Below are 27,555 nucleotides of genomic sequence, written 5' to 3'. Positions count from 1 at the left end.
TCAGGAATCTTTTGCAGGTGTTTAGAGTTAATTAGTTGATTCAGATGATTAGGTTAATAGCTCGTTTAGAGAACCCTTTCATGATATGCTAATTTTTTAAGATAGGAATTTTGGGTTTTCATGAGCTGTATGCCAAAATCATCAATATTAAAACAATAAAAGGCTTGAACTACTTCAGTTGGTGTGTAATGAATCTAAAATATATGAAAGTCTAATGTTTATCAGTACATTACAGAAAATAATGAACTTTATCACAATATGCAAATTTTTTTAAAAGGACCTGTACATTAACTCGGCATTAAATTTTACTCAGGATTCTGTGGAGTTGTGCCGGTTGTACTGCGACTATCGTGGCATCCCACGTGTAGTGCGCTTGGTTGCAGGCAGTGGTGTAGCTTCCAGGAGGCAAGTTCAGGGATCTTCGGTAATCAATTGCAGGAGTGCCGTCTTAGTGATTTATGTAGTTCCTGCACAGGTGCTTAACCAAGCGGCAGGTCAGTTTTCACTACGGCTGTTGATTTTCGATTTTTACTCCCATATTTTCGATACCGATCCCTCTCCTTATATTCGACTTGAAGCGCTTCAATATCCCAGTAATATTCTTGATTTCATGGGGTTATCCTTCGCCATACGCATTTTGGAGTTAACTACGACTCCTTCCTCAGAGCCACGGCACTCCTGCAATTGATTACCGAAGATCCCTGAACTTGTCTCCTAGAAGCTACACCACTGCCTGCAACCAAGCGCACTACACGTGGGGCGCCACGATAGTCGCAGTACAACCGGCACAACTCCACAGAATCGTGAATAAAATTTTATGCCGAGTTAATGTATTTCCGGGCAGAAGTATCTGAGACCAACAAACTAATTAAAAGAAATACAAGTGACTATAGCAAAAGACTATATCTGGTTATACTGAAGTTTCTTAATGACTTTTTCCCTTAAACTCTGAATACTGCGGACTGTGATAAACAGCTTGGCGATTAAACTCGCTGGAGGAACAATACAATACGGCTATACAGAGCCATACAGAGCTATAGGAAGTAACAATTGAGGAATTCACTAAAATTTTATTCCTCCAGGATCTTGTATATGATTTTATTTATAGATTTTATTTATAGTTTTTATTTCACTTATAGATTTTATTGATATCACATAGCATGCAATTGTATGTTTAATAATGATTTTATGTGTTATAATACACAATTTTGGTCTGAATAAAATATGTCTATACAAATCTCCCATGTGTAGCTGAATGTAGGTGTGCCCTACTACTTTTTTAATCTACCATGTAACATTTGATAAATGTGGCACAAAGTACTCCAAGTACTTGGTCTGAATGTGCAGGACCTTTTGGAATGAATGGAGGAGGAGGAGGGGGTACCACCCGTCAGTACCCTAGTGACATCCCTTTCAACTTGTGCGGTTGGTTTCAGCCACGGAACCCTTGCATCTAGTCAGACCTAGGCGTCACCCGGGGGACAGCGGAGGCAGGTCAGGGGCTCCACGTCTGCTGTTCCCCTCAGTCCACCACTGGTCGACCTTGGGTCTGACAATGCAGGCGATGAAGAGGAGGGTGACCAAGAATGGGTGCCACCTCCCTTGTCAGGTGACAGCAGCACTGATGGGGAAGGTAGGCACCAGAGGCAGACGGTGTGCCAGGTCACCAGAGAGCCCAGTGGCAGGTGCTCCACTGCTAATGGCAGCAGGAGGCGGTGCCTCCACCTGTGAGCACTGAGCCCAAACAGGCGCAAGCCAGCACCACCCCATCTGACAGGAGGTCGGTGCGTAAGTCGCCTGTTTGGCCTTACTTGACCCTGACAGAAGACGATCAGACAATTGCCTTCTGTCAGCTGTGCCATGCCAGGGGAAGAAGAGGGAGGTCTGTTGCTTGGCTGAGTACCACTGCCCTTACCCAGCAACGGAGAGTTAACCACTGGCGGGAGTGGGACCAGATGCAGGGTGGTTGTAGCAGCGCCAGCAGCAGCGCGCAGGGGATAGAAGCTCCTGCCACTGTCCTGCAGCCACCCCACCCCCTTCCAACAATGCATTGCCACTTCCCCACTCTTTCTCCTAGAGGTACTGGTACCAGCAGCCAAACCTCTGCCTCCTCTGCACCCTCCTCTGTCGCCTGCACTGCCGTCAGGTGCCAGCCGTCGGTCACCGAGGCATTTGAACGCACCACGGCACTCAATGGGCTCCTGGCCCAACCCAGATGGCGTGTCCCCAGCCGCCATTTCTTTGCCAGAACTGGCATCCCTGCCCTCACCAGCACATTGTGCAGAGTGTATCCCTGTCACTGGATCATGCTGTCAGCGACAGGGTGCATCTGACAATGGATGCCTGGGCCAGCAGACATGGACAGGGATGCTATATTCCCCTCCGAGGAACCAGGGAGGGATCATCAGATGTGGTGGCATCTCAGTTTGTAGTGCAGCCCAGGGGTGTCCAGGGGAGAACTGCAGCTCTCCCTCAAGCCACTGTCTCCACCGTTGTTAAGCCCCCCAGCAAGCGTCCCCGTAGCTACACAGGTGTGGGGCACGTCCGCTGCCAGGCAGTGCTCTAGCTTATGAGCTTAGGGTAACAAAGACACACTGGACCTGATGTTCTGGCCACCCTCTAGGCTCAGATCCACAAGTAGCTGACACCCCGAAGGTTCCAGGCAGGTATGGCTGTTTGTGCCAACAGCAGCAACCTCCTCGCCGCACTACATGCTGTAAGTCTAACACACGTGCCCTGCATGGTACATGTCCTCAACCTTGTGGTACAGAAGTTCCTACGCACATACCTAAGGTTGAGTGACATAGTAACAAAGGGTACGGAGGATTGCTAGCCACTTCCGGTGCTCCCTAACTGCCACTGTGTCCCTGTCCAAACTGCAGCAGGGCAACAGCCTGCTACATCACGGGCTGCTTGTAGACAGTGTTACATGGTGGAACTCCACCATCCACATGCTGGAGAAAGAGTACCTGCCATGTACCATGCACGGTGAAAGAGTACCTGCTGGACCATGGCACTTCCGGGCCATCACACCCACTCCCCTACATCACCAATGCGGAGTGGGGGCAAATACACCAGGTCTGCCACGTGTTGGCCCCATTCGAACAGGCAACCAAGATGGTCAGCGGGGAGAATGTCGGCCTCAATGACATGCTCTCCATAGTGTTCCTGCTGGACAGGACACTAGAACACCTGCTCGATGTTGGGGAAAGTGCCTTGGTGGAGCAAGAAGAGGCAACACTGCTCCACCAAGACCAAGCCCAGGATGAGGAGAAGGAGGAAGAATTTTTTGAGGCTGTTGTTGACGTCCAGGAGTCTGGGCCTGGTCAGGAGGGGGAGCCAGTGCTGGGGGCACCGTTAGCCCGGGGGTGGGGCGACTCCCAGAGGGAGCAGCAGCAGGAGGACCAAGACGTCCTGGTCCCGGGCAGCCAAGAAGAGTCACAGCGAGCTGTCTTCTTCCCCATGGCTGCCCACATGCTGCGCTGCCTCTGGAGGGACCCCAGGATCAGGAAAATAAAGGAGAGGGAGGATTTTTAGTTGGCCACCCTTTCAGACCCTTGCTGCAAGGGGAAACTGGAGCAGTTTATCCCAGCCAGCCGGCGGGATGCCCGTATACAACACCTTCGGGCCTGTCTGCTCCACCAGCTGGAGCAGGCCAACCCTCAGCCTCACGCTCCAGTTCTCCCCGCTCATCTCACCCAGCAGATGGCTGGCCCAAGCACCTCCAGCCGAGTAGGTGATCTTATGGGTGAGATGAGGCTGCTCTACCAGCCTGCGTGATCCAGTAGAAGCAGTAGTCACCATCAGTGGCTGGCCCGCATGGTGGCAGACTACATGGAGTCCGTCGGTGCTTCCGACAGCATGATCACTGACGACCCCATGAAGTACTCGGTTGCCAGGCTGGACACCTGCCGTTAGATCGCTCAGTATGCGCTGGAAGTACTGTCTGAGCAGACATTCAGCGCAGCAGGTGGGGTGGTCACCAACAAGCAGACCCGTTTGTCCACAGACTCCATGGATAGACTGACATTTATCAAAATGAATGAATCCTGGATCGGCGGCAACTTCTTGGCCCCTGCCATTGGTTCAGAGACCTGAAGGGTCCCTTGTCAATCCCTCTCCTTGGCTCTCCCTCCAAAACATCGTTGTTTTTTAACTTCTGTATATATAGGGATTAATTTTTTATACAGTATATTTATTTATTGATGACTTTACTTATATATTTCTGTATAGATTACTTTATTTCTATATTTATTGATGACTTTATTTATATATTTCTCTATTGATTAATTCCTTTATGTATTTATTTGGCAAAGAATTTATTTTTATCAATGAGTTTATTCATCTATCTTTTCATTAATTTATTAAACCTCTTATTTATTTATTCATTCAATTCATTTATTTTAAACTTTTTAAAATTTAAACCCGTTAGAAGAACGGGCGCTAGAACAGTAGTGCATAAACATTAGTACGAACAGTCTATATTAAAGGCAAGGGAACTTGACCACATTGGCTTTTTGTGTCAAATTATTTGATTCAACTGATTAATCATTTCAGCCCTACTATAGTGTAACCCATAGTCCTCTGTGCGATCTCTGGGCACTGCCCTCCATACATAAACCATACTGGAAAATAGACTTCTCAGATATCAATTGGCACACAGCGTTCCACACGCTGCACACACCGGTCTGCTCTCAATTTCCATATCGGGCACATCGAGTCTGGAGAAGAACACTGCGGTAACACAGCCTGTCGCGCCATGTGCTGATTTCTCCAAGCCAGAGGGCAGCAGGACTGGTGGTGTTTAGCAGCGGCTCTCTCATCCTCCTTTTGTTTGTGAGGAGGCATGGGTACCACCGCTCGCCCTACCCATACATGATCAGTGCACACGCTGGGCTCCGGCCATCAGCAGCACCCAGCTGTCCTCTGCCTGTCTGAGCACAGAAGCCAGTGAAGAACTAGCTTGCCTTAGCCCGGGTCTGGAAGTTTTCCCGACTCTGCCGCCGGGATCAGTTCCCCTGATGACTAAGTCACGGTCCCCGGCTGCTGGCAGGGTCCTCGGCGGCTGTCTCCACTGCGGAGCCTGGATCATCGATCGCAGGTCAGGCTGCTGAATAAGCCTTTAGCTGCGAGGCTTTGCTGCACAGCCTGGGCCAGACTGCACGCTGCACCAGAAAGGTAAACTTACCCCACAAAACGGATGCAGCTCTGCTTTACCTTTGTGGACTTGACATAGAAAATCAGATCCTGTAGTTTGAACAAAAACGTACAGTAATCGGGTCCTATACAATGCAGATGTCTGGAGGAGGAAAAGATTTCAGGGCTTCCAGGGAGAGATGGGGTAGATAGATACCGTATTTTTCGCCCCATAAGACTCACTTTTTCCCCCCAAAAATGGGGGGGGGGGGATGCCCCTGCTTCTTATGGGGCGAATGCTGACATTTTTAAATCGCAGGCTGCGATGTATGAGCGAGCGGGGAGGGACTGGGAGGAGGAGCTGGGGGCCCGCAATTGCAGCGGTGCCGGTGCAGTCACTGTACTCCAGCCCTACGTTTCCAGTGCTGCACTATACAAATATAAAATGTCTCATTCAATTAAAAGTGATTAAACATGCCCTATTTTTACTAAAACTAGGTGGGGACCGCATGTGGGCTTCCCTTTTTAAAAGTTCTTGTGCAGTTAATATTGTAGAGGAACCTAAGTACTTTTTATTATTTTATTATTTTCTTGTTTGTTTTAATCAGGATTTAGGTTTGAACATGGTGTTGTCTGTCGTTCTGAACAGGATGCCTGACTTCCATGTTGACCTCTCTACATGGTTGGGTGTGACTGGCGTTATACTCATCTGTGTGGTAATCCGGTTTTGGGAATGGAGCGTTATTGTCACATGTATATATCTATATATACATTTATATTTTTTCTTGACAACTATGTAAAAATAATTTGCACATGCAATTTTTTTATAATCACAGCTTTTCACTTTGCACTATAAACTGTGCTATATATAATATTCTTGAAGCCATGTCACAATTTTGGGAGTTATTCTACTAATTTTCATGGTTGCTATCATGTGACCGCATAGACAGGATGCGTTTGTGGCTCTTCTTGCGTTCAATTTCTGATGCGAACATGTGATCTTTTATGTGAACGCCCTGTCTATGGACTCTCGTGGCCTGTGTGTGTTCCTCATTCAATGCGATCAAGTGATTGCATCTCACGTTTCTTTATGTAATGCGGAAGCAATGCGCAGACATGCGCAGTTTACCAAACGGGACGCTATAACGGATCCATGGTGGTTAGTTCTTGGGCCCCTCCCTTATGTATTTAATCAGTACACCTGATATTTTAATGGCACAATTGGTTTTGGACATATTTTTTTCATATGTAATTTTGACTAATTAAGCAGATACTATGAATTCACGTAGTTTAATTGCAGTTATTAATCTCTTCACAGTATGGATACTTGTATATTATATAATTTTTTTTAAACAGTATTTTTAATTTAAGACACAATACTAATCAAACACATTATTTGTAATTCAATTAGTTTTCATTAAATAATCATCTGAGTTTGTATTTGTATTTGTACTTGGCACCATTCACTTTTGTCACTGCTTGAGAAAGGTCCCATTGTGTGGACTGAAACATCGCTTTTGGGTGAATAAACGCACATTTTCCTGGAGGCTGTACGTGGCATGTGATATCTATACTGCAACACCGACCTTAGGTTTGACAGTGCTCATCCTCAGACGATGGTGCGGTCATTGCCATATAGCCAGTTTACTAGAGCCAAAAGAATAGTCAGTGATGCATCCTTACTGGATAAAACTCTGGAAAAGATGACACAATGTTTCAAACAGAGGCATTATCCAGTATCTACATTGCAACAACAACTAAAACGTATCAATCAAAAAGAGAGAAGTGAACTTTTTCAGGGCACTAAGAGGGACCAATCCCAAAAAATACCCTTTGTATCCACCTTTTGTGAAGCCAGTAAGTATGTTAGTAAAATCCTGAATAAACATTGGTCGATTCTCAGTACAGAACATACAAATATTCCAGAATTTTCTACCAGACCTACAATGTCGTATAAGAGAGCTTGTAACTTAAAGGATAAACTAGTAAAAAATGACATAGGCCCACAAAAAGGTGTACATCAATCACTTCTAGCCCCTAAAAAAAGTGGCAGTTATCCGTGCCTTCACTGTGTAAATTGTAAATACATGGTGAAGGGACGTGAATTCATCCATCCAAGTACAGGGGTCTCCTACCCCCTTAAATTTTATTTGACCTGTGATTCGTGTTTTGTTATTTATGTTTTATGGTGCCCCTGTAAGTTACTGTATGTGGGTGAGACAACATGCGATTTTAAATCACGCTTTAATCAGCACTGTTTCTCTATACGTAAAAAACGCAAGGATTTGCCTGTCTCACACCATTTTGCGGATATGGGCCATGTTGAAGGTGATCTCAAGTTTATGATCCTTGACCATGTTCCATTACCGCGAATTGGTGGTAATCGCATGAAAATGCTGAAAAAACGCGAGTCTGAATGGATCTTTAAATTACAAACTGTTAAACCGGGGATTTTGAATGTAGAATATAAGCCATGGTTATTCATATGATCTCTCATTGTTTTGTTTTTTTATTTTCACATATAGGACCTATGGATGGAAGGGCCTTGCTCAACAGGAAGTTGGATACTTGTGGACATGTGCGGCATATCCCGTAACAGTGGTGTACACATTAGAATTTTATTTGAAGTGTTTTTGCGTGCGTTTGTTTACGGCTACTTTGGATGATTTTCACCCGCTATGGGTTCTCATTGGGCGAGCAAGGTGGGAGGGTAACGGCTGCCGCTGGTCCCCGCCTCCTCTACTCGCATATTTCGGATGACAGTGCATCGCAAGATAGCACGTCACCCGATATTATACCCTGGGTGTTTTATCCTGAATTACACATTGCCGTTATAGATTCACACATTGCCATGACGCATGTACTTGCATTTTACGCTTTACTAAAGCGACTTGCTATGCGACGTGTCAGGTGATGTATCACTCGGGATCATGTGATTCTTCCCAGAGTGACATCACGGACGCAGTTCCAGTTCGGGGACACCGTATCCATGCGGTGTAATTCGCAACACTGTATCCTCCTACCACTGAGCATGCCTGATTCCATGTTTGGTCCTTCCACGTCAGCACATGTACAGGTGATGATTATACACTGTTGATTGCCACTTGTGTAAATTATTATGCTATTTATGAATTAATATATCTGGATGTTTTGGCTATACGAATTTATGTATTCAATCACACTGTCTTCCAGGTATGATGTTTTTGGTATATTTATATAAGATGCTTTATGGCACTTTTCTGTATATTTTATTAATTGTCACTTATGTATGCTAATTTGATATGACCACATAAAAACTCCGTTTTCTATGATGTATTGCTTGAGAATGGTCCCAGCAAGCGGACCGAAACGTTGCATGGGTGAATAAAGGATCCCACTTTCTTTTCACTATCGGATGTGCTGCGGTGTATTTATTTATTTTGTATCATACACCTTGGTTAAGTGTTACCATCGCTGGCACCCAACTACTTGTTAGCAGGTGTGCTGCCCTGAACTCCCGTTACTATATATATATTTTTATTTATTTTTTTACAGATTTATTGTGAGGCTTTACAATCTTAAAAATACTTTGGAATAAAAATTGGCAAAGGAATATATTGCAATTTGTATGCATGGGAACACATTACTGCTGTAGACAAAGAACCTGCTGCTGTCAGAGGTGTATGTTTAATTTTGGTGTTGTCCCAGTCTGGCAGGAGCACATTCCTGGGAACATTTACCTGCTGCTGTCTGTCCTGATGATTTTGGCCCAGCTATGTGTAGGCCTTATACTACCCCATTACCACTTATATGCTGCTGCTGTCTGTCCTGATGAGTTTGGCCAAGCTATGTGTAGGCCTTATACTACACCATTACCTTTTACCTGCTGCTGTCTGTACGGATGATTTTGGCTGAGCTATGTGTAGGCCTTATACTACCCTGTTACCATTTACATGCTGCTGCTGCCTGTCCTGATGATTTTGGCTGAGCTATGTGTAGGCCTTATACTACACTACACTTTAACTAGAGGAATGGTCAAAAATCTGGCAACTAACATTTAATGTTGATAAGTGCAAGATAATGCACTTTGGGTGTAAAAACTCAAGAGCAGAATATAAAATCAGTGATACAGTCCTAACCTCAGTAGCTGAGGAAAGGGATTTAGGGGTCATTATTTCAGAAGATTTAAAAGGTAGGTAGACAATGTCATAGAGCAGCAGGAAATGCTAGCAGAATGCTTGGATGTATAGGGAAAGGCATTACCAGTAGAAAGAGGGAGGTTCTCAGAGCACTAGTAAGACCTCATTTGGAGTATTGTGCTCAGTACTGGAGACCATATCTCCAGAAGGATATTGATACTTTGGAGAGAGTTCAGAGAAGAGCTACTAAACTAGTACATGGATTGCAGGATAAAACTTACCAGGAAAGATTAAAGGGCCTTAACATGTATAGCTTGGAAGAAAGACGAGACAGAGGGGATATGATAGAAACTTTTAAATACATAAAGGTAATCAACAAGGTAAAAAAAAGAGGAGAGAATATTTAAAAGAAGAAAAACTGCTCCAAGAGGACATAGCTTTAAATTAGAGGGGCAAAGGTTTAAAAGTAATATCAGGAAGTATTACTTCACTGAGAGAGTAGTGGATGCATGGAATAACCTTCCTGCAGAAGTGGTAGCTGCAAATACAGTGAAGGAGTTTAAGCATGCATGGGATAGGCATAAGGCCATCCTTCATATAAGATAGGGCCAAGGGCTATACATAGTACTCAGTATATTGGGCAGACTAGATGGGCCAAATGGTTCTTATCTGCTGACACATTCTATGTTTCTACACCATTACCATTTACCTGCTGCTGTTAATGTCTGTCCTGATCCTGATGAGTTTGACCCTGGACTAAATGGGCCTTACTGCAACCTTATCGTTCAAAATTACACGAAAACAAAATATTAAAAAACTGAAGCAAACTGAAAAAAAATATATATTTATTTACAAACATGCCTCTATGGCAACTTTTTTAGTTGGACATGATGCTCCAACATCTCCTGCATCCATTTGAGGTGTAGCGCCTCCATCTTCCATATCTGCACATCAGCGTCTGCATCTCGTGCATTCCGGCTTCGTGCTCCTGCTGTATCTGCCTCATTTTTTATTAATCAGTACTGTTAGGATAAAAAAAAAATACTAAAATTACTTGCAATTAAGAGGTATGGATACAGAATTATATTGCTATGTGCACATATTTACCCTCCTGGCAGGGGCTGGTGACAACCTCCTCCTCTTCATTGTCATCAGGAGCTGGGGAAGGGGGGGGGGAATCTGGCTGCTGGGGGGGGGGGGTCCAGCCTCTTCCACCTCCACCTGTTCGCCCACATCAGGTGGGGGTGGCGCCTCATGCTGCTGCTGCTGGGAGGGTCCGGCCTGCTCTCCCTCTTCCTCCTCGGCGGACAACACCACCACTTCCAGATCCTCTGTCGAAGGCCTGCGGCAGATGGAGGGAACGGGAACCCCTGTAATCAGAATTTAGACAACCAACTCAGAACTCATAACAAATGCATATTAAGTGTGGGATGTTTCTAATGTAATGATGAACTTCTACTGGAATACAGAATGATGATTGCAGTTTATGTATATACACACACACACACACATATATATTTATATGTGTGTGTGAAACGCATGAAATCAGCCATTTACATCATACATCTGTACCTCGCTGTGTGTATAAATATATTTGTGTTCGGATCGGCTATCAGAAAGGTGTCCCTAACCTATCTAACCCTATCTTGCAACAAGCAGTAGAATTGTGCCATAACTGCTGCTGTAGGGCAGCCTAAAGGGGGCCACCCCTATATGAAGTGACTGTAAGATGGCGTGGGTGGGTGGATGAAATCAGCTGAATCGTCGTCAGCCTAGGCCTACAGGAGCCTATAAATAGCCTAGTACCCAACCAGCCTTACCTCACAGGTGCAAGTAAGTAGCCGTGTAATCAGCCTCTCCTCTCACAAATACAGCAAAATACTTTTGCTTAATACTTGTGTTCGGATCGGCTATCAGAAAGTTGTCCCTAACCTATCTAACCCTATCTTGCAACAAGCAGTAGAATTGTGCCATAACTGCTGCTGTAGGGCAGCCTAAAGGGGCCAAAAAGCATAGACCTCATTTAGAGTAAACATATACATACCATTACGATACCCGCTTTGAACGCAGAAAACTCTACCCGATGAAGGTGCGGAATATACTGTACATATCAGCGACCTCTATATACCTTACCTCTTTGTCACGTGCCGTTGTTTTTGGAGGTAGCTAAAGTTGATGTTTTGAAAGAGCGGTCGGTAGTCCGAAACAATTTACCCCTATGTTGACGATCATATGAACATATTACAAGAAGGTCTGAACCCGGGAGCTGCAGACTGAAATAACAATGGTGAATGTGATGGAAGACTTAATGAAGTCCAACCATTCGCTAGGGGCCCTGCTCGGACACCAACTATTGCTGGTAGCAAATACTACACCTATACTTCCCCAGGCCACTGCTTAAATTATTTCTTATTATTAATAAAGGACCCAAAAATTAGAAGATGGCATATGCCGCTTAACTCTGATAATGGATTGGGACGTAATCGCCTGTAGTCGTGACAGGACTTATTAACCTGTAGTCGTGACAGGACTTATTAACCGCCTGTAGTCGTGACAGGACTTATTAACCTGTAGTCGTGACAGGATTTCGTAATCGCCTGAAGACATGACAGGACTTATTAACCTGTAGACGTGACAGGATTTCGTAATCGCCTGTAGTCGTGACAGGACTTCGTAATCACCTGTAGTCGTGACAGGATTTATTAACCGCCAGGCGCGAGAGACCCTAATGGCGGGGCCAGGCGCCAGCGAGGGAAGAAACGTAAACCTGAAGGAAAGCAGCTATGTTCATTAGGAGAACGGTATCAGAGCGGTGCACTGACTGCCCCAGAGAAAATACTGAGTAACCATGATGTAGCAATGAAAAGGAAAATGCGGCCTTAAAGGGGTTGTCCAGGTTCAGAGCTGAACCTGGACATCCCTCCATTTTCACCCCTGCAGTAAAACGGCTAGGGCAGAGCTAAAACCCACCCCTCAGAGCCGGTGACGTCACCGAACACACTGCTGGGCGGAAGTTACCGCCCGGCAGTGTGTTATTGAAAACACAAGAGCCTGTGCCCTGCGCGATCTAGCGCAGGGCACGGGAGCGCATCGGAGCATGAGATGCTCCGATGCCAGGCTCAGGAGGGCTGCCGGGGTGAAAATAAGGGTATGTTCGGGTTCAGCTCTGAACCCGGACAACCCCTTTAAGTGGAAGCCGAAGTGATGTATGAACAGCTGGGTGAACGCAGCTGTGGATGTGAGTAGTGCCTGAAACATGGTATGGGCCCAGCTGTGAGCATGAAGAGCACGGTATAACGCAGCTGTGAATGCAATCTGAAATGACAGGGTATCAATGTGATGCAACAGCAACGCATGAACGCAGCTCTAGTGGTGAACAGAGTATAAATTGTAAATGCAGACACATGGACATAGCTTTGAAGGTAACGCCTCCACATAATGCTGCAGGCTTTTTTTTTTTTTTTTTCCCTTTTCTCAGGGATGGTCACCACAGCACCACCCAGGAAACATAAACGTGTATGAACATGAACCTTGAAGCAACGACAATAAAGCAACATATAATGCACCTATACCCCAGCACAGAACCGCTGACACATGCGTGCCCATAACATACAGTTTATAGATAAACCACTCTTACCTACAGGAGCATCAGAACTCAAATGCGGGCGCCTCGATTGATCTGCATGGATCCCCACATGCAGACCCCTGGTATACATACCCCAACTCCTTGCATGTTTGGCGTTAGCTTCGGATGTGCCCCTGCATGTTAAAACACACATTTTATTTTATTTTATTTTTTTTAATAGAGGAAACCTGCGACCATACCTACACCAGGCGCCTGCTAGGCCAACAACTATATGCAATGACCCCCAACGAGCCCCTAGACAGCCGAGCATTCCCTAGACCGTTAGCACCCCGCTCTGCTTTGAACCAGAGTACTGCGCATCGCATGCCGCCCTGTAGGCACCATGCCATCAAGTGCAATACCACAGCATTTTTTTTAATTTTTTTTTACCATTGATATAAAAACACAGCGTGCATGACTTGAACCAACTAACAACCATCATTCAACCGTTTAGCGCCCGACTCTGCTACATCTCAGAGCACTACATGTCGCGGACCGCAGCGTTGGTCCCGTGCAAACCACTCCGATCCTACCGTGAATACCAGCGCCCTGCTAAGACATTCTGCCATCGCCCAGCCGTAAGGAGCCTCCACACCATGCTGCTGTATCCTAGAGCCGACTCACAGGTAGTGAAATCAGCTGAATCGTCGTCAGCCTAAGCCTACAGGAGCCTATAAATAGCCTAGTACCCAACCAGCCTGGCCTCACAGGTGCAAGTAAGTAGCCGTGTAATCAGCCTCTCCTCTCACAAATACAGCAAAATACTTTTGCTTAATACATATACTCATGGCAAGGTAGAGATGTATGATGCAACCTGCTGATTTGATACGTGTCACACCAGGTACTAAGTAATCATTTGTAAAGGGATGAAATACTTATTTGCATAACTGTATATATACATTACAGAGTGTTGGCGAGAGATACAAAAGTTATGTAAGCATTGTACCTGGGCATATTCTGTAATGGATCCCTCTGATCCGCTCCGAGTACCTCCTCTTCAAATCGGACCATTTCTTGAGTATGGCCATTTTCGTGTGCCTGCCATTAAACTTCCACCATAGCTCAAAACGGATCCCCCTCATTATCCTCTGCTTGTAAGACTGGACCCGGGTCCTGTCATAGACCCGTTCTAACATGTGCTGCAGGATAAAGAGGCAAGCATATAATCCCAAATTTTTTAAATACAAGTATTGAAAATAATGTACTCAACAAAACAGCAAAAAGTATTTAAGTCTTTGAAGGGGAAATATTAGATTTAATGTTGCCATTATAAGATTGTATTGTATTGTATGTGTGTGGGGTCTGAGCAATCGGGTATTGGTCAGTTGAGCAGAGATGTACCTGTCTAGTGAAGTGACGGTATGGTATGGGGTGTATAGCTGGTTTGCCTCCCCGTAGTGCACCCTGGGTAACTCTAAATGAACCTGCAAATACTGGCAGTCAGACAAAGAAAGCGTCTCCTAAGTCCTGACCAACAGGACACAAACTCTAATCTATAGACTGTGTGTGTGTGTGTGTGGGGGGGGGGGGGGGTATACAGTGTGCAGCAGGAAAATGGATGTGTATGTGAGAGATATTTCTCTGCTGCTGTCCATACATACATGCTACAGACAGTGCTGTGATGTCACAACAATACTTAATGCACCAATCATTAATATCCATTGAGAACTGATAAAATGTGAAGTTGTATGTATTGCAAAAAAACATATCCATCATTGGCAACGATTTTCGCAATCGCAAATATTTTAAAACACCGTATCATCATAAAAAGCGATTATTCTGACATGCATGTGAAATGTAATCAAATACACTGCTGTAATGTCAAATTACTTACAGTGATCAGAAGTTCTTCCTCACTGTCGCGGAAATTGCTGCCAACCATTTTTTATAATCTCTTCAAACTTCGTGTAGTTTGAAAACAGTTGTTAAATAGTGATGGACGAACATCGTCCGGGACCATTTGCGAACGCGCGTTAGCAATCAAATATTCGCAAACTGAGCGTTTGTGGCGGGCCCCATTGACTTTAATGGCAGGCGAACCTTATTCATTGGTAACAATTTCCACAAAAAATATGTATTTTAATCAGGGGCCATTTTTATGCGTCTTAAAGGGAAACTCTCAAAAATGTGCCCTGCTGGAGCCTAGCAAATTTTTATTTTAGGCCACGGGAGTACAGACCTTAAATATTAGGCATTCTCCTGACAGAAAGGAACTTGTGATGATGTGGCTGGAGGTACATTAGGCGGTCACTGGATAAAAATAGAACTGTCGGCCAGTACAGGCCCCAAAAATTAGGCATTCACCTGACAGAAAATAACTTGTGATTCTGAGGCTGGAGGTACATTAGGCGGTCACTGGATAACAATTTTACTGTAGGCCACTGGAGTACAGGCCCCAAAAATTTGGAATTCACCTGAAAGAAAAGAACTTTGGCTGATGTGGCTGGAGGTACATTAGGCATTCACTGGTTAAAAATATTACTGTAGGCCACTGGAGTACAGGCCCCAAAAATTTGGCATTCACCGGACAGAAAAGAACTTTGGCTGATTTGGCTGGACGTACATTAGGCATTCACTGCATACAAATGTTACTGTAGGCCACAGGAGTACTGGCCCCCAAAAATTGGCATTCACCTGACAGAAAAGAAATTTGGCTGATGTGGCTGGAGGTACATTAGGCGTTCACTGGATAAAATTTTTACTGAAGGCCACTGGAGTAGAGGAACCAAAAATTAGGCATTTATCTGACGCAAAAAGAACTTGTGATCCTGTGGCTTGAGGTACATTAGGCGGTTACTGGATAAAAATAGAACCGTAGGCCACTGGAGTACAGGCCCCAAAAATTAGGCCTTCACCTGACAAAAGAACTTGTGATTCTGTGGCTAGAGGTACATTAGGTGGTCACTGGATAAAAATAGAACTGTAGGCCACTGGAGTATAAGCCCCAAAAATTAGGCATTCACCTGACACAAAAGAACTTGTGATTCTGTGGCTGTGGCTGGAGTTACATTAGACGGTCACTGGATAAAATTTTTACTGTAGGCCACTGGAGTAGAGGAACCAAAAATTAGGCATTCACCTGACAGAAAAGGCCTTTTATGCCGCTGTATATACATAAGACAAGGACCATTCTTTGTTCTGTGTGGTGGTGGATATGTGTGGGCTGGCATGAGGAAATTCAATTACACGTGGTCATAACAGGTGTTGAATTCTTCCTAGATCCATGCCTCAGTCATTTTTAGAAATGTGAGGTAGTCCACACTATCATGAGCTAGGCAAGTGCACTTATGGATCATAATCCCCCAGCTACGCTGAACGTTTATTTGGACACGACACTCAAGGATGGGCAAGTCAAGAGTTCCATGACAAATTGTGCCAGCTCTGGCCACAGGTAAAGCCTGCACACCCAGTAGTTCAGGGGTTCCTCGCTTCTCAGAGCATCCACATCGGCCGTTAACCCGATGTAGTTGGACACCTGTCAGTCTAGGCGTTCCCTGAGGCTGGATCCTGAGGGCGGCTGTCGATGGGTTGGCTGCAAGAATCTCTTATCCGCCGTGACCAACACATCTTCAAACAGCCCTCATCTTGCATGCACTGTTGGATTGGTACCCGCAACTGTTTCTATGTGAGTGGAAATTCCTCTGCCAGCGCCGACAAAAGCAGAATGCAGCATTTCTTGAAGAAAGTCCTGGAAGTGCTGCATCCTGGCAGCCCTCTGTGATGCTGGTAACATGTCCACCATTTTGTGTTTGTACCACGGGTCTAAGTACGTTGCCACCCAGTACTGGTCGTTGCCCTTTATGCTTTTGATACGGAGGGTCCCTCTTCAAACACTGGAGCATTAAGGCACTCATTTGCACTAAACTGGAAGCGGTGGAGGGGCCTGGCTCTTGATCTTCCTCGGTTTCCCCCCCCAGCCACGGACAATACCAGGGATCCCAGAAAAGTGTAAAGCATGCTCTTCTTGCTCCTCCTCTTCCTCTGCCCCGACACCATCCTCCTCTGACTCCTCTTCAGACTCCTGTTGACTTGTCTCAGGTGGAGTAGCCCCCCCTGGGAATTCATCCAGCATTGCGACTTCCTCATCTTCCTTCTCCTCGATGGCTTGATCAATGACACAATGCAATGCACACTTCCGAAAGAAGGCGTAAGGTATGATGTAACTGATGGCGCACTGACTGTGACTGACCAGTTTGATCTCATCAAATGGCCACAGAAGTCTGCATGTGTCGCGCATGAGCAGCCACTGGCATGGTGAAAAGAAACCAAGCTCCCCAGAACCTATCCTACTGCAGAGTTCGTACGGGTAGTTGTTAACAGCATGTTGTAGCTGGAGCAGCCTATCAAGCATATGCAAGGTGGAGTTCCAGTGCATCGGGCTGTTGCAAACCAGACATCTGCGGGTAAGTGGCGTCGCCGCTGAATGTCAGCAAAGTGAACCATGGCCGTGTAAGATCTTCTAAAATGGCTAGAGATTTTTCTGGCCTGCCGCAAGACATCCTGGACCCCGGAGTATTTGGCAACAAATCGCTGCATGACTTAGTTCAGGACGTGTGCTGTGCACGGCACATGTGTCATTTTGCCCTGTTCAGCATGCTCAGCAGATTGGCACTATTGTTGCACACCACTTTACCAACTGTCAAATTGAGCACGGTTAGCCACTGATCGGCCTGTGACCACAGAGCTGAAAGCAGTGCAGGAGCAGTGTGGCTCTTGGCTTCCAGGCACAACATCCGCAGCACAGCATGGAACCTGGGACATTGAATAGGTTCTGGGGAGCTTGGGGTGCAGCGGAAGAGGCAGTAGCAGTGGAAAAGAAGGAGTCAGCCGAGGAGAAGACGGAGGATAGAGTAGGAGGAGGAGAAGAAGAGGCGGTAACAAATTCGTGGCGAAAACACCAAATCAACATGGGAGCCACAGGTTACATGTTCACCTAGTGGGCAGTAAAAGGCCTCCAAGTCCACCAGTTTATATGGCAGTAGTTGGCGGGCTAGCAGTTTCAACAAGCCAGCTTTCAGCCGTTGGGAAAGAGAGTTATCCAGCGTCATCTTTTTACGCCCGAACATTTGGGCCACAGAAGCCTGCCTTATGCCAGATGAAAGCGATGATGGCACAGTGGAAGGTGAGGTGGAGGACAAATGAAAGGAGACAGGAGAAGGAGAAAAGGCAGGTCATGGAGCGCTGGGAATGTGGCTTTGTGGGTTCTGACGGCGTTGCTCCCACTGGGCTCGGTGATGGGAGACCAGGTGCATTCTTAAGGCGGTCGTCCCTAGGTGAGTGTTGCGCTTACCGCGACTTATGCTTTGGCAGCATAGGCTGCAGATGGCAACACTATTGTCAGCAGCTGACACGTTTAAAAAAGCCTACACTGCGGAGCCATGTGCCAGCATCCTAGAAGAGCCAAAAGTGACCGTGCATGCTGGATGGCTAGCTCCAACTACATTTGCAGTGTGCTTTTTGCCTCCTTTACCCTGCGAGATGTGCCTGCTTCTGTTCTTTCTCCTCCCTCTCTGCTGCTGCGTCTCTCCCTCTGAACTCCCCTCCATCACCACCACTGGCATTTGAGATCTCAGAGTAGGCAGCAACAGCGGGGACCTCCCTCCTTGAGCTGATCTGGGTACTGTCAGACCGTTGGGTGGCGGCCATTGCTACCTCCTCTTCCTCATCATCATGTCAAGAATGGCTGCGCATCGGTAAGGTCTGGGAATGGATGGAAAAATAATTCCTCTGACTCGTGTAGAGGGGCTTTGGTGGTGGTGGTGGTGTTAGTGGATTTGGGGGTTCACACAGCTAAGAGTGAGAAGGGTGCAGATACAGAGGATTAGGAGGGTGCAGAAGCGGAAGGTTGAGTGAGCCACTCAACCAACTCTGGTGCGTCATTTAAAGTGATTACACGCGCCTTCTCCAACTTCCCACTTGGGGTCCGGCCTGGTGCACCTTTCTGACCCCTATCACCCCTGTGGAATGGTTTGCCTCTTCCTCTGCCTGTCATTTTCAAAATGACCTTGTGCCTAAGTCCCTAGAGAAGAGCAGTATTTGGTGGAAGCAGGTATATCTAACCCCTTATATCTGCTTCCACAAAAGACTGATTAATACACACCTCAATCAGTTTTTTTGGGGGGCGACTGTTATATCACAACTGTTGCAATTAGTTGTTCCAATAGTGTTTGTCCTTCTATATAGCTGCGGTATCGCAGCAGAACCGCACACAACTGCTGCACAGTTAAAATGCACTATATAGAAAGTATATCATAGGTATATCGCACCCCTGCCTCAATCAATTTTTTTGTGGGGCAACTGGTATATCACACCCGTTGCAATTAGTTGTTCCAATAGCGTTTGTCCCTCTATATAACGGCAGTATCACAGCAGAACCGCACACAACTGCTACACAGTTAAAATGCACTATATAGAAAGTATATTATAGGTATATCACACCCCTGCCTCAATCAGTTTTTTTGGGGGGCCACTAGTATATCACACCTGTTGCAATTAGTTGTTCCAATAGCGTTTGTCCCTCTATATAGCTGCGTTATTGCAGCAGAACCGCACACAACTGCTGCACAGTTCAAATGCACTATATAGAAAGTATATTGTAGGTATATCACACCCCTGCCTTAATCAGTTTTTCAGGGGGGCAACTGGTATATCACACCCGTTGCAATTAGTTGTTCCAATAGCATTTGTCCCTCTATGTAGCTGCGGTATCGTAGCAGAACCTCACACAACTGCTGCACAGTAGAAATGCACTATAATATACTTTCTATGTTAGAAAGTATATTATAAGTATATCACACTTCTCTGTATATCACACCTATCGATAGCACACCTATACCAGTCCTTAAAAGGACTTTTGTGGCCCTATTATTAGCTAGCGTTTGGTGTCCCTAACAGCCTGTTCATGCTCCACACAGCAACCTCTCCCTACACTGACAAAATACAGACTGTAAAATGGTAGTCAGATCGGGTTCCGTTATAAGGTGGGAGTGTGTCCATGTGCTGAAACGTCTCAATTCGCTGTCCTGTCCCACCTGATGGATGTCATGGGTCAAAGTTTGGCGCAATGCAAAAGAATATGGAGCACGCGAACATCGGCATATGTTCGCATGTTCGGCGGATCGCGAACGCTCAAAGTTCTGACCGCCAGGTGAACGGCAAGGCCATCACTATTGCTCAACTAGACCATGCCTGTTTTGCGCATGTGCAGTACACGAATATTACATTGCCAATTTTTGCAATGAAGAAAATAATTTATAGAGATCGAGAATTATGACAAATATTTGCGAAATCAAATATAGCCCCTGCCGCTCATCACTACTGTATATGAAGAAATGGACGAATAAACAAAAAAACAGGTTTACAACTAAATCACAATAAATAATATGATTTCTACCAACAATAAATATACATTATGCTCCAAATAAAAAACAGCTAACTGCTACATCACAAACAGCAATCAAAGGGTTCCCATCCTAGAAAAGCCAGTCTACTTCAGGGCCCAATGACAAGAACCTAGCTCCTGTGCTTAACATCCAAGTCATACCTGGATGATGCTACAGGATCAAACTAGCTTAAAGGGGACCAGGTAAATTCCCCAGAATGCCCTTAGTCCCCCAATCTCCAGACAAGGGACTCATGGTATAGTACACTGACTGTGCTAAAAACAAGGTATAGCATCTCAACCAGCCTATGCATTCATATAAAAAAAACTGAGTAGATTATTTACTCTAGTCAGCCCACCCAGTATTCTCTTTCCCCAGTGACCCAGCGTCTTGACATGTTTGCAATGAATGTTTATGGGGGATCCAAGAGGTAGTTGGGACGGATAGCTGTTGGCAAAATGATCCTTTAGCTGTCAGCCATTGAATTCGTATGCCCTAGGAGTTTTAGTCCAAGAAAATAACTGGTCAGCAGAAAATTGGCAGGGTCTCTAAAACAGAACAGTCATATGCTAGGAAGCAGGCTCCTACTGAAAAAAAAAAAAGTGTGTTGGCACAGATCTAAGAATTTACAAAGGAGGGCCAGATGATATTTGCATGTAGCTGTACAGTGCGCCGCTAGGCTTTCCAGTTTGACACTGTAAAGCCATCACTAAATGGGTTCTCCACAAATTAAGAAAATAAAATTACTAAAAATACTTAATATTACTTTAGTATAAATATATTCTCAAATAACTCATTAGTTATAATGACTCATTTTGTCTAGGGAGCAATCATAAGGAGGAATAAAATGGCCGACATCCTATTAGTACACACAATACCTGTCCTAATCAAACAGCAGGACAGGTTACTTCACAACACTGAGCTAATAAACTGCCTCAGGGTTGTGATCATAAATACAGTTTAATATTATCTTCAGCTGAATCTCTGTAGGAATAGAGTTCATGTGGAGACATAAAGTAGAGAGAGCAGGTGAGGATGTGGCTAATGAGCAGCAGCACTTGTATGCAGTCTTCATTACCACAGTCAGTCCTGTCTGTCCTCTCTGTACTTCATGTCTCTTTCATTCCTATATCGATTCAGCTGAAGATCATATTAAACAGTGCTCAGGATCATAATTCCTAAAAAGTAGGAGAGGCAGTTCTTTAGCTCAGTGTTGTGAAGTGATTTGCATTGTTATGTGATTAGGACAGGTTTTGTGTGTACTAAGGCTACTTTCACACTAGCGTTCGATCGGATCCGTTCTGAACGGATCCGATCATAATAATGCAGATGGAGGCTCCGTTCAGAACGGATCCGTCTGCATTATATTGGCAAAAAAAAGCTAAGTGTGAAATTAGCCTGAGCGGATCCGTCCAGACTTTTACATTGAAAGTCAATGGGGGACGGATCCGCTTGAAGATTGAGCCATATCCGTCCCCATTGACTTACATTGTAAGTCTGGACGGATCCGCACGCCTCCGCACGGCCAGGCGGACACCCGAACGCTGCAAGCAGCGTTCAGGTGTCCGCCTGCTGAGCGGAGCGGAGGCTGAACGCCGCCAGACTTATGCAGTCTGAGCGGATCCGCATCCATTCAGACTGCATCAGGGCTGGACGGAAGCGTTCGGGTCCGCTCGCGAGCCCCTTCAAACGGAGCTCACGAGCGGACAGCCGAACGCTAGTGTGAAACTAGCCTAATAAGAGTCCATTCACACGTCCGTGGTATATTTATTTATTTTATGCATTTATATAGCGCTACTATATTCCGCAGCGCTTTACAGACATTAGCATCCAACTGTCCCCAATGGGGCTCACAATCTAAGGTCCCTATCAGTATGTCTTTGGAGTGTGGGAGGAAACCGGAGTACCTGGAGGTTCTTGATAAAGAACCGACTCAACGATGGGATCAAGTTTTTAAGAAATCTCTAAGAGCAGTCAGCTGTATAGAGCAGAGAGACGGAGGTATACTCGCGATAATATAGCGAGATTTGGATACAACTCCACGATAAAGACGTCACAGATTCGTGGGAAAGGAGCGTGATACACGCCAACAACAGGTGGCAGGTTGAATTCAGCGCCAAACGGACTGAGAGTCATGACTGCAAAATCGTGAGTACTATAACAACTCTCACCATACAATATCGATTCGCAACAATATTCGAATTGAACATCGAGTGAAATACTAGTGTTGGCCTCAAATAAGAGGTCATATTGAATTTACTCTCCATCCAAAGTATCGCTCTATTGGAGTCAGATTGCGAATATTTGTAAGATCTTGTATCGACATATCGAATTATACTCCCCATCCGAAATATCCGCAAACCAAGCGGCCACATTGAATTCACTCTCCATTCGAACTATTGCTGCAATATGGTCTAATGGTGAATACATGTAAGAACTGGGGAACCATTCAGCCATTGTTTACCCACATATCGAATATATTCATTTTTTCGTCCAAATTATTTTTTCATCCAAATTATTTTTCCATCTGAATTATCGCTCTATTAAGGTCTGATTGCGAACTTTTGTATCAATTTAGCAATTATTCTAGCTTCCTTGTACCCGGGTATATTTAGTTGAGACAATAACCAGTACAAATATATTGACTAATTGACTCATTGTGACCAATCTGGATACCAGACCACAGGCTTCAAGATTCAGGTGGTTTAGTTTATTTTATTGTAATTTCTGTATTATTGGCCAATACAGATATTTTATTATGTCTGCTATTAATGTGAATACATTTTAATCTGATACGAATACTCTGCGTGACCCATATAAATTGTGAGTGCCGACCATTCCATTTTTTCTAGCATTTATTTGGTAAATGGAGGTTTACAATTGATCGTGCACCCGGACAGAATTCTCCACACAGAGTAGAGCCACCCTTATCCGAATTTAACCAAAGAATTAAATGTTACCATGTTTTTATTGAACACACTATGCATACATTCACAGTGCAAAAAGTATATGAACCCCTAGACTAATGACATCTCCAAGAGGTAATTGGAGGGAGGTGTCAGCCAACTGGAGTCCAATCAATGAGATGAGATTGGAGGTGTTGGTTACAGCTGCCTTGCCCTATAAAAAACACACACCTGTTCTGGGTTTGCTTTTCACAAGAAGCATTGCCTGATGTGAATGATGCCTCGTACAAAAGAGCTCTCAGAAGACCTACAGTACAATTTAGAATTGCTGACTGGCATAAAGCTGGAAAGGGTTATAAAAGTATCTCCAAAAGCCTAGCTGTTCATCAGTCCACGGTAAGACAAATTGTCTATAAATGGAGAAAGATCAGCACTTCTGCTTCTCTCCCTAGGAGTGGCCGTCCTGTAAATATGACTGCAAAAGCACAGCGCAGACTGCTCAATGAGGTGAAGAAGAATCCTAGAGTGTCAGTTAAAGACTTACAAAAGTCTCAGGCATATGCTAACATCCCTGTTAGCAAATCTACGATACGTAAGACACTAAACAAGAATGGATTTCATGGAAGGATACCACAGAGGAAGCCACTGCTGTCCAAAAAAACATTGCTGCACGTTTACAGTTTGCAGAAGAGCACCTGGATGTTCCGCAGCAGTATTGGCAAAATATTCTGTGGACAGATGAAACCAAAGTTGAGTTGTTTGGAAGAAACACACAACACTGTGTGTAGAAAAAGAGGCACAGCACACTAACATCAAAACCTCATCCCAACTGTGAAGTATGGTGGTGGGGGCATCATGGTTTGGGGCTGCTTTGCTGCATCAGGGCCTGCACAGATTGCTATCATCGAAGGAAAAATGAATTCCCAAGTTTATCAAGACATTTTGCAGAAGAACTTAAGGCCATCTATCCACCAGCTGAAGCTCAACAGAAGATGGGTGTTGCCACAGGAAAACGACCCTAAGCATAGAAGTAAATCAACATCAGAATGGCTTAAACAGAAGAAAATACGCCTTCTGGAGTGGCCCATTTAGAGTCCTGACCTCAACCTGATTAAGATGCTGTGGCATGACTTCAAGAAAGCGATTTACACCAGACATCCCAATAATATTGCTGAAATGAAACAGTTCTGCAAAGAGGGATGGTCAAGAATTACTCCCGACCGTTGTGCACATCTGATCTGCAACTACAGGAAACACTGGGTTGATGTTATTGCTGCTAAAGGAGGTTCAACCAGTTAATAAATCCAAGGGTTCACATACTTTTTCCACCTTCACTGTGAATGCTTACATGGTGTGTTCAATAAAAACATGGTAACATTTAATTTTTTGTGCGTTATTAGTTTAAGCAGACTGTGATTGTCTATTGTTGTGACTTAGATGAAGATCAGATCACATTTTATGACTAATTTGTGCAGAAATCCATATAATTCCAAAGGGTTCATATACTTTTTCTTGCAATTGTAAGTAGTGTTGGGCTTGAATATTCGAATAGCGAATATTATTCGCGAATATCGGCACTTCGAGAATTCAAGAATATTTAGAATATAGTGATATATATTCGTAATTTTGAATATTCTAGATTTTTTTTTCATCAGTAACCTCCCTTCTTGCTTGTGGGCCAATGAGAAGGCTGCAATTTCTTTGTCTAAGCTTAGCAACATCCCTAGCAAGCAATAGGAATGTTGCCTACCCCTTACTATATAAGAACCTCCCCAGCAGCCCTTGTATGCAGAATTTTGCAGATCTAAGAGAGACAGCAGTGTTATTGCTGTCTGTGCTTTGCTGTGTTATTACATTAGATAATTAGTTAGCTTATATATATAATACAGATAGTTAGTGGGAGATAGTCAGTGTAGGTTAGATTGTGATATAGGGTAGCTGAGGTTCTGCTGTCCATACATACATGCATACATAGTGCTGTGAGGTCATAAGTTCACAACAATACTTAGTGCACCAATCACTAATAAGTAGTCAGACCTGTTAAAATGTGAAGTTGCACGTATTGCGCCAAAATATTCGCATCATTGGTGCCGATTTTGCAATCGCGAATATATTGGAGCAGTCTATCTGCATATAAAGCTAATGTAATGTTCTGCCGTGCCAACCATTTTCTCCAGTCTCAGGAAATTTCTAGCAGCTTGAAAAAATGTAGCTATAGTGACCCATGCCTATATTTCGAGCGCATTACACGAATATTACATTGCCGATTTTTCGCGATCAAGAAAATAATCTCAAATTCATGAATTATTGAATATATGATGAATATTCTACCAAATATTAGCGAAATATTGCGAATTCGAATATTGCCGCTGCCGCTCATTGCTAGTGATAAGTAGAGATGAGTGAAGTTTTTCAAAATTCGATTTGGCTGTTTCGCCCAACATTTAATTTCTTTGTAAGTAGTGGGTGCAATGACAGGGGGCTGCAATAGCACCTCTACAAATCATTGTACCCCTCCGATGCCACAATCATACGATCAACATGGCCCAATATTACGTCATCATGCCTCTGTAGTTGTTGATATAGTTTTTATTTGCATTATTGATTCATTTTTTTTATTTTGTTTTTAAGCCAAAGCCAGGAGCGTATACAAAATCTGAATAAATATATGCCTTCTCATTATACTTTTCCATCTTTTATGATCCACTCCTAGTTTGATTGAAAAAAAATAATACATTGAAAACTGTGTGTGAATTTGGCCTTCAGGTCAACTCATTTACTATTAAGTACTCGGCATCTGCTATTATAATGTAAACAATGTTCTTAGATTATTAAGTGGTCAATATATTAGCTCATATCACTTTACAATTAAATGACAGACATTTATCCAGATCAACTTAAAAGAAAAACCATGCAAACATCCTGGGAATTTTAGTGGAGAAGAGTTGGCCGTGGAAACATTATCGATAATGGATATGATCTAATCCGCAAGTCAGAGTAAAGGCTAAACCAATGCACACATCAGGGGTCAATCGCTTGTTTTACAAAGAGAATCGTAACACATTTCATGTGTGGTGAAATCTACGGAAGTAGCAGGGTTAACACACATGCTTTATGAGAAATGTTATCTAAACTAAATGCAACTAAATGCGTTAAGCAATTGCTTTTCAATGGCTTTTGTTTCAAGATAACATGATAAGTTAACCCCTGAAGGACTTATGACGTACCGGTACAGCATGTTTCCCGAGTCCTTAAGGACCCATGACGTACAGGTACGTCATAACTTTAAAACTATATTGCGGAGTGGCGGGGGTTATTAGGAACAGGATGTCTGCTGAAATCATTCTGTCACAACGCCGGGGGGGGTATCGTCGATCGCCGCAAACCGCAGGTCAATTCAGACCTGCAGTTTGCGGCGGCGATCACCGGTGCCATTGGGTCCCCATGCGGCTGTAGGGGGGACCCGATGGCATGGAAGGCAGCGATTCATTCCTGAGGCATCGCCGCTGCCTTCCTGTGACGTGCCTGTGAGATCCAGCCCCCTGGATCTCACAGGCCGAAAGCTGTATGAGTAATACACACAGTATTACTCATACAGCTTCAATGCATTCCAATACAGAAGTATTGGAATGCATTGTAAAGGATTAGACCCCCAAAAGTTCCAAAGTAAAAAAAAAAAAAAAGTTGAAAAAATAAAGTTTCCCCCCCCCCCCCGTCATTTTCCCCAAAATAAAGTTAAAGAAAATTGGTAAAAAAATAGTATACATATTAGGTATCGCCGTGTCCGTATCGACCCGCTCTATAAACATATCACATGACCTAACCCCTCAGATGGACACCGTAAAAAATAAAAAATAAAAACTGTGCTAAATAAACCATTTTTTGTCACCTTACATCACAAAAAGTACAACAGCAAGCGATGAAAAAGTCACACGCACCACAAAATAGTGCCAATAAAACCGTCATCTCATCCCGAAAAAATCATACCCTACCCAAAGTAATCGCCCATAAAATGAAATAATTATGGCTCTTATGGAAACACTAAAGCAAATTAGGGAAACACTAAAACATGATTTTTTTTTTTCTTCAAAAATGAAATAATTGTGTAAAACTTACATAAATAAAAAAAGTATACATATTAGGTATCGCAGCGCCCGTGACAACCTAGTCTATAAAAATATCACATGATCTAACCTGTCAGACGAATGTTGTAAATAACAAAAAATAAAAACGGTGCCAAAACAGCTATTTCTTGTTACCTTGCCTCACAAAAAGTGTAATATAGAGCAACCAAAAATCATATGTACCCTAATCTAGTACCAACAATACTGCCACCCTATCCCGTAGTTTCTAAAATGAGGTCACTTTTTTGGAGTTTCTACTCTAGG

The sequence above is a fragment of the Bufo gargarizans genome, chromosome 5 (assembly GCF_014858855.1).
Source record: "Bufo gargarizans isolate SCDJY-AF-19 chromosome 5, ASM1485885v1, whole genome shotgun sequence".
In the NCBI taxonomy this organism is placed as follows: Eukaryota; Metazoa; Chordata; class Amphibia; order Anura; family Bufonidae; genus Bufo; species Bufo gargarizans.
This window is presented reverse-complemented; position numbering follows the sequence as displayed.